Source organism: Myripristis murdjan, chromosome 22, assembly GCF_902150065.1.
Source record: "Myripristis murdjan chromosome 22, fMyrMur1.1, whole genome shotgun sequence".
NCBI classification, from domain to species: Eukaryota; Metazoa; Chordata; class Actinopteri; order Holocentriformes; family Holocentridae; genus Myripristis; species Myripristis murdjan.
Window position 1 is genome coordinate 24,342,337 of NC_044001.1, and position 7,509 is coordinate 24,349,845.

Consider the following 7,509-nt stretch of genomic DNA (forward strand, 5'->3'; position numbering starts at 1 on the left):
CCGTTGACAAGAAGACAGCATCCTTTGAGCATGTCTACCTTTACTCATTGGCACTCAGCTTTTCACCCCAGTCCATCCGCTGCTCCTGCTTGCTGTCACCCATACCCCTCCCTCTAAAAGTAAGTTATCTTAAGTCGCACTTGTCGAAAAGAAGAGACGCAAATTTGTTTGACTCCCCTATCTCATTGATCAGTGCAGGATCAGTGCTTTTGTAAATTCTTCAGTGATGTGCTAATCTTTCTTAAATACTTAAGTTCTGTGCTAGCTGAACAGACTTAAAGAGAAGAGATTGCAGGTGAAGGGAAAAGAAAGTAGAGGGTTAAGCGGGCATCTGTCTAAATTGAGTTCTGCAATGAATGAAGAGGACAAATCTAAATTATTCATATGCTCACTACCTTTTCATTAATCTATGAGAACTGGAAAGTGCTTCACCTCTGCAGTGGTTAATAATAGCTCCTTTAAGAAGAAGAAGAAGAAGAAGAAGAAGAAGCAGGAGAGGAGGGAAGAGAGCCCGAAATGCTGAGGCTCAAAGAAACATGAGTCAGTGAGTGTTTTTGAACCTGAAGGCACTTGACATGCAGCAGTGTTGCACCATGCCAGACACAATCTCATGTGGTAACCTGACTATTTATCTATTTAAAGCAGAGATTTAAACAGAGTCTGCTGCTAGGAGTAATAGTGGCAGATTGTTTTTATTATTATTTTTCCTGGTCAATGTTTTTAAGTATTATTCTGCTGAGGGAAAAAAATTCCAAAAATTTCACAACTTTTTTTTCAGTTGTCGCACAAAAGCTCTTTATTACATGGATTAAATATGACATTAAATTATGTTATTCCAAAGCCTGAAATAGTTGAAAGGAAATTTTATGGTCAGTCAGAGTCCGACACTTTAGGTTAACATCTACATTTTTTATAGATGCTTAATATAACTACATGGAAGGAGTATAAAGTGAAATTTGCAGCTATCGCAGGAAATACAATTTGCAATTCATGTTGTGGGATTGCATTTTCCTTGATCTTCACAGTTCCTAGCTCAAACCTCAAAGCAGAAGCAAAAAAAATCTTGAGAAATACCTACTTTCGCAGAAAAACAACCTAAATGTTTAATGAGTGCAATGTTTAATTGCCATGATCACACTGACCTCTCCACTCCTTGGGAAAGAGCAGGGCTGTGAAAGCTCATTATAAAATCAATGGATATAATCGATGTGCATCGGCAGCGCTGCGTTGTTACAAAAATCCTTTGTATCAAACCACTGAGGGGTTCCCTATCTTTTGATGTTCAAAGTTATTTGCAGCTGTCTCCCCCTCATTCCTCAAAACCTCTTTGTCCCTGTATTTTCTGCGCAGTCTCTTGCGAATAACACCCACTCTGGCAGAGAATTGATAAGAGCCCAAGGATTATCTTCAGAGCAACGCTGTGTATGCTGGCAGACCCCACTCCCCTGAGCTACCACATGAAGTCAGCAAAGGACAATGCCTTGTCCCCAATAATCCTGGATGTCAAAGAATCACATCACTGGAGAATATTGGTTATCGTATGGGTTGCTATCCCAGTGGATAGTGTTTAGCCTTTTTCAGAGCAGTGACAATCCTGCCAGTATTCATGAGACTATTACGCCTAACTAAGGATTAATTTGTTGCCATTTGAATATGCCCCATTAAAAGGACATGAATATCAGCTGCATATGAAAGAGAAAACATCATTAAAGGGTAACTCTGCACTTAGGTCAAGCTTGTCTCTAGCTATTGCATGATATGAAGCAAATGCAAGAAAGTCGGTGTGAAGTGCAGGGAATAGGAGAGGAGGCTGTGGTTGGGCTGGGCTGGTGAGAAAAGGAGTTGGGTGGAGTCCTCAGGTATCATGGGAAAATTGAGGCTGCAGTTGCAGGGCTGCATTTCTTGGACTTTTGCATGTGAAGCAAGACATATTGTACACGACTGAGCCTGTGTTCTTTTTCCATTTTTCGTGCCTAAACCTAACCTTTCCATAACCTTAACCAAGTGGGTTTGTTGCCTAAAACCAAAGCTAAACACGAGGGTCCTACAACTGCAGGCTTAATTTAGTCACCAATGGTAATGTTCGAGTACTGAAAGGCTTTTCTCCACAAAGGCACATCACTCATTCACTTCACCCTCTACTAGCACATGCGTGATTGATCAAGTGGTAGCAATGCCCAGATACAAATAGTAAGGTCATTGTTACATTGAAAAACACATAGCATTAAGTACTGGAATCCAATCTATAGCAGTGCAGGGTGATTCTTCATAATGGCCTTTATCTCAGACCAGCATTGTTATTGAATCATTACAGAAGGTAACGGTTGGGGGGAGTAAACATGAGAGTCACCTTCAAGCAAAGAAAACCATTCTACAGCAACAAATCACTGTATAATCATGTGTAACATGCAATTTGCTCCACTGGTTATAGTTGTAATTTCTCCTATCATATATTGCAATAGCTATTGTATGCTTTAATGCATCTGTAGAGGTCTCAGTGCCCTTGGTATATAAGACTTAAATAAGGTGGGATGCTCTAGGTGTCTGAGGGCTATGTCATATGCCATGCACTTTGCCTCTTTTTTCTATTCTCCCTTCCCTCTTCTAGTCTCCATCTTCAATAATCAATGTATGGTGAGGCAGTTCTAGGCAGAAAAAACTTGAGTGCTCTCATACCCTACTCATGTAGGGTATATATATATACATATATATATATATATATATATTTGTGTGTTGGCTGTGAGGTAGACAATTTTAAATATCTGTGGGAAGTCAGTATTTTTAAAACGTCAAAACAAGCATACCTGGCTCGCTCCACCAAGTATTGACAGCTAAATATGAAAACACTGTCGCTGTCATTTAGACATTTGGGACTGCTAGCAAGAATAGAGATGCCATGCTTTATCACTTGCTGTTTACAAACCTTAATAGCTAATTCATATCACAGGCTAGCATTTTGTTGCAATGCCTCCATCAGCACTGTAAGACACTGCAAGGTGTCTATCAGGAGAACAGGAGGACACTCAACTTCCCCCATCATAAATATTAAAGATATATATATACTTTTTTTTTTTTTTTTTTTTTTTTACAGGAGCTCTGTGCATCCCAAATGGCATGACAAATGCCATTTGGGATGCACCACTTGCCAACTGAGTATGTCTCAGTCATGCCAACACCACAATGAGTTCCTGCCTAAGGGCAGACATTATTATAACTGGCACCCTCTAGCTAGTCAGCGGGAAAACAACTTGATCTGTAGAAGATTAATGTCATGGCTAATTCCTAATTCAGGCCTGCCATAGAAAATTCATCAGTTCATCACAATATAATAAGCCAAAGTGAATCAAACCGGCTGTAAGGGTGGCCTGTACTCCTCACCAGGCACGAATCTGACCCAAAGCTTTCCATTGTATTTATTCTTTCAGGAGCATTGAGTTTATATTTGTGTGCCATTTTTTTCTGACAATAAAGCAAGAGGATGTCTGTAAATCTTCCAGCTGACCCCAAAAGCCTCTTGCTGCTCTTGTCAGCTACACTTAGAGCAAAAATGCACATTTGTTCTGGATATAAACCCCCTAAAAACATAGCAGCATCTACTTGGCAAGTTACAAGGTGATTTGGCTGGATGTCATAATATGAATAAAGTCAGTTCAGGGAGAAAGATTCCTTAGAATGCATCAAATATGTAAAGCCCATAAGAAAGGAACTCTGCTGTGGCTTACAAGTGTGAGGGCAGAGAGGTGCTCTTTGCAAAATGAGGTATGCAATCAAAGACCAAAAAGAAAGAATCCAAGGCGTGTACACTACAGGAAAAAGGTAAAAAAAAAAAAAAAAAAACTTTTTGACTTTTTTCTTTTCTTTTAGGGAGTGTGATTTGGATTCTTTTCTTATGTGTGTTCATATTAATTATGAATCTGAGATGCCTATGTGATTCTAAACTTGCTGTAGCTGCCTGTAGAAAACATAAATTGTCCCTTTAAGACAATATGGTGTTGATCATTTCAGAGCATTGTAAGCTGAGACGATTCTCAGTTCACTGTTAAATGGAAGAACTTGATGAACATAGTTAATCCCCTCCATCATACAGTACTCACAAAACAAATCCATAGACGGCAGACAATAAGCATAATTAAAGGTAGACATGAACTGCTAGAGTGTGATACCATTTGCTATCAGCCATATGCAAATTCATGTTCCCTGTATTTCAATAGACAAATTACACCCACACAGAATGGGAGAGAACACTGCTGGACAAGAGTGGGAAGTGAGCCTATCATTTGAGGAATCACTTTCAAGATAGGCGCTGGCTTTAAATACCACTGTTTAATTGCTGTGTCATGACAGGATAATTACCACTGTCATTCCAACCATTCAATGGGACTAATAGGCTTACAGACTACCTAACACAGTTTGCCTGTTGGTATACTGCTGCAGGGAATTCTGGGTGCTGACAGACAGCAAATTTGCAGTCAAAATGAACAGAGTGAATTGGGATCCATGTAGCATTTAACGATAACAAAGTGTGAACCCTCAAAGGCTGATCAAAGAACTGCTGCACATCTCTTTGATTGCAAGCTTTTGGAAAGACGTATGCCAGTTCATTAATGTACATCATTAATGCGTTCAAGACCACGGGAACAACGTGCATGTGCTAGGAGCCCAGTGGCAGAATAGTGGCATAATACTATACTATACTGTGAAAGAGGCTTTTCACATATAATACACCTGGAACTCTCTTTTTCAAAGTCCTTGGTTTGCTTAACTCAATCTGAAATTAAAGATTTGGTAAACAGTGATTTTAAGGCATCTACTGTCCTTCAATTTAACGCAATTTGTCTTTAATAAATAATTAATTCACTCAAACAAATGACTCCTCGAGATTTGAGGAACACCTCTGCATATATTGCAGATGCCGTGAGTAAGATTTGCATATTAAAATGGATTGGCGAGTCAGTGGCAGGATTCAGCATGAGCTCACACCATCATCAGCTGTCGTGGGAGTCCAGACTGTGGGACATGCAGGCTGGCAAATGAAGATGCTGGTGACTTGAGCTGGAAACGCCACGGCATGCAGAGCCAAAAAAGATTACGATCAGGTCAATGTGGCACGGTGGGGTATCAAATTTCTAAGAGAAATGTGCAGAAAAACAATCAAAGATGGACGTGAAGACGCCCAAAAACTGAGGAAATCATCATGTTTCACAGTGTTCTTGGCTGCCTGCGATTTTTTTCTGCGCATTTCAGGCGCTAAAAGGGAAAGCGGAGAAAAAGCAGGAGAACTAACAGAAGAGTTCAGTGATAGGAAAGGTCCTTCAAATGTCCAGCAGACCGTGAGCACAAAAGCTGATTGATTTCAATGCAGTCAATAACCTTTTGGCTCGATATCCACAAAAACAAAGCAGATCAATATTGCTTTTTTTCTTGGCTACAACACAGTTTTGACACATCCCATTGATCACAGCCAATGTCATGTGTTAGTATTTATCAATAAAACTAAAATATTACAGTCATCTCCTCTTGTGAAGAAGAACTTATTTTAGCTGGTCGGAGCACAGTTTCTGGAGCATTTTGAGTAAGCGTTAGTGACTCAGTAGATTATCAACACAAACTGGTCCATTTGCTTTCACTTCTCTCGCACCCTGATGCTATTATTTCCACATTGATTTCCTCATCCACCACAATTATCTGCCTCAGCAAAACAGGCCTTCAAACTTATAATCCTAAATAAAAATAACAGTAGTGTCAAAATCCATACTAGCAATACAAACTGCAGGGGAGGCACAAACTCAATGACAACCTGAGAGAGACTTTGTGGAAAGTTATAAGAAACAGAAGCAATTTGTTGATGTTCAAAGTTTGTGAATTAGAGCTTTATTTAAAATTATTAAGAGACAAATGGGTGATAGCCTACATTACATCAATAGGCTTTGGTGGTGATGTGCCATGGAGCTTCTGATCTAGGTAAACACCAGGATGCGTCCTCTGGAGCGCAGACGTCTGCAGGCTTGTCGAGGCTTGGAGACCATTCTTTTGCATTCAGCATGAATGCATTTGCCTGTTGTCAAGGCGGTTGTGATTAATAGGTGATTGCATTTTTGACAGTTATCTGAATCCGGGACTGTTGTTTGAATAACTGCATGGTCAATCAATCAATTTATGCAAAACCTGAAGCGATGGGAGTGATGTCTTTTGGTGCCTTCAAGCTGGACTTGCCGCCTGTCCTTGGATCTGCTGGCATTATGAACAGTAGACAACCCATGGGGGTCAGCTGCTTACCCGCCCTTGGGTTTGACTCCTGCATGCATTCCTAAATGGTATCAGTCCGTAACGACCCACGGGTTTATTGTTCAGAGCTGATTAATTACGGCTGAGCTGACTGTTGTGAGCAAGGAAAATCAACTAATCTCTGTTGCATATTACATGGTGAATTCATTAATCTGCACAGCAGGATGAACATGAGCAGATCTCAACCCACTGCTTGTGATGTAAGTAAAACCGGGGAATAACAAATCACAATTTTGCCAAGCTTCTGACTCTGCAGATTATCCATTTGGGGTACATGATGTCAAAAGAATTAAAAGCATTACAGGCACAAAATCCCTTAAAAGTCAAAACTGAAAATATTAAGACAAAATCCTTTAAAAAAAAAAAACAAAAAAAAAAACTCTGTATTGCAAACAAATACAGTGTGCAATGATAACATTGCCAGGTTCAACTCATTACATTCTTTTTTTTTTTAATTCTGAATAGTATTTGTACATCAAGACAAGTCTACATAATGTAGACATATAAATGTAAATATTGTAAAAACTTGGACATTCAGAGATGGTCCTGGGCACAGCACGGCAAAATGTATTATCAACAGACAAACAACTTCTCTGGAGAACGTCTTTTGATGAAATGACAGATGAGGCATCTGGCACTCCTGTTTGTTGAGAACATAGTGACATCTGTTTCCAGTAAGTGCAAACAGTTCATTTCAGTGTTAAAGCTAGTCTGTGACAGTCTTTCATGAGCTCTGGAGCCCATGTTTAGCTCATTTATCTGATGGACTAAAATCCATTTTCACTCTAATTAAAATTGCAAAATTGGTCTTGGACGCCATCTAGTGGATAAATCACAGGTTGCAACAAATATCTTCCCATCGCCATGGCAGTTATGAGTGGTCTGCAAGATTACACATGTAACACGCGAGGACCGTAGGAGTGAGTGACTCAGAGCATGACATCTGCAACTATGTGTATGTCCATGGAAAGGAGGAGAAAAGTGATGAAAAAAATTATACCGTGAAAATCTGTTTGTGATTGTTGTGCAGAAAATGTTTTACTATATCTTTTATTTCTCGATTTGAATCAAGAAGGCTCACTTATTCCTGCACTTTGACTGTATCAGGCTCTAATGAACTACCTAAACCATTACTGTGAGAGGAGGAGAGGGAAGAGAACTCATGACATCCAGATGGCTTGTGAGGTTTAGGTTATTTTGCCCAGAGGAGTAGCAGATTGTGCA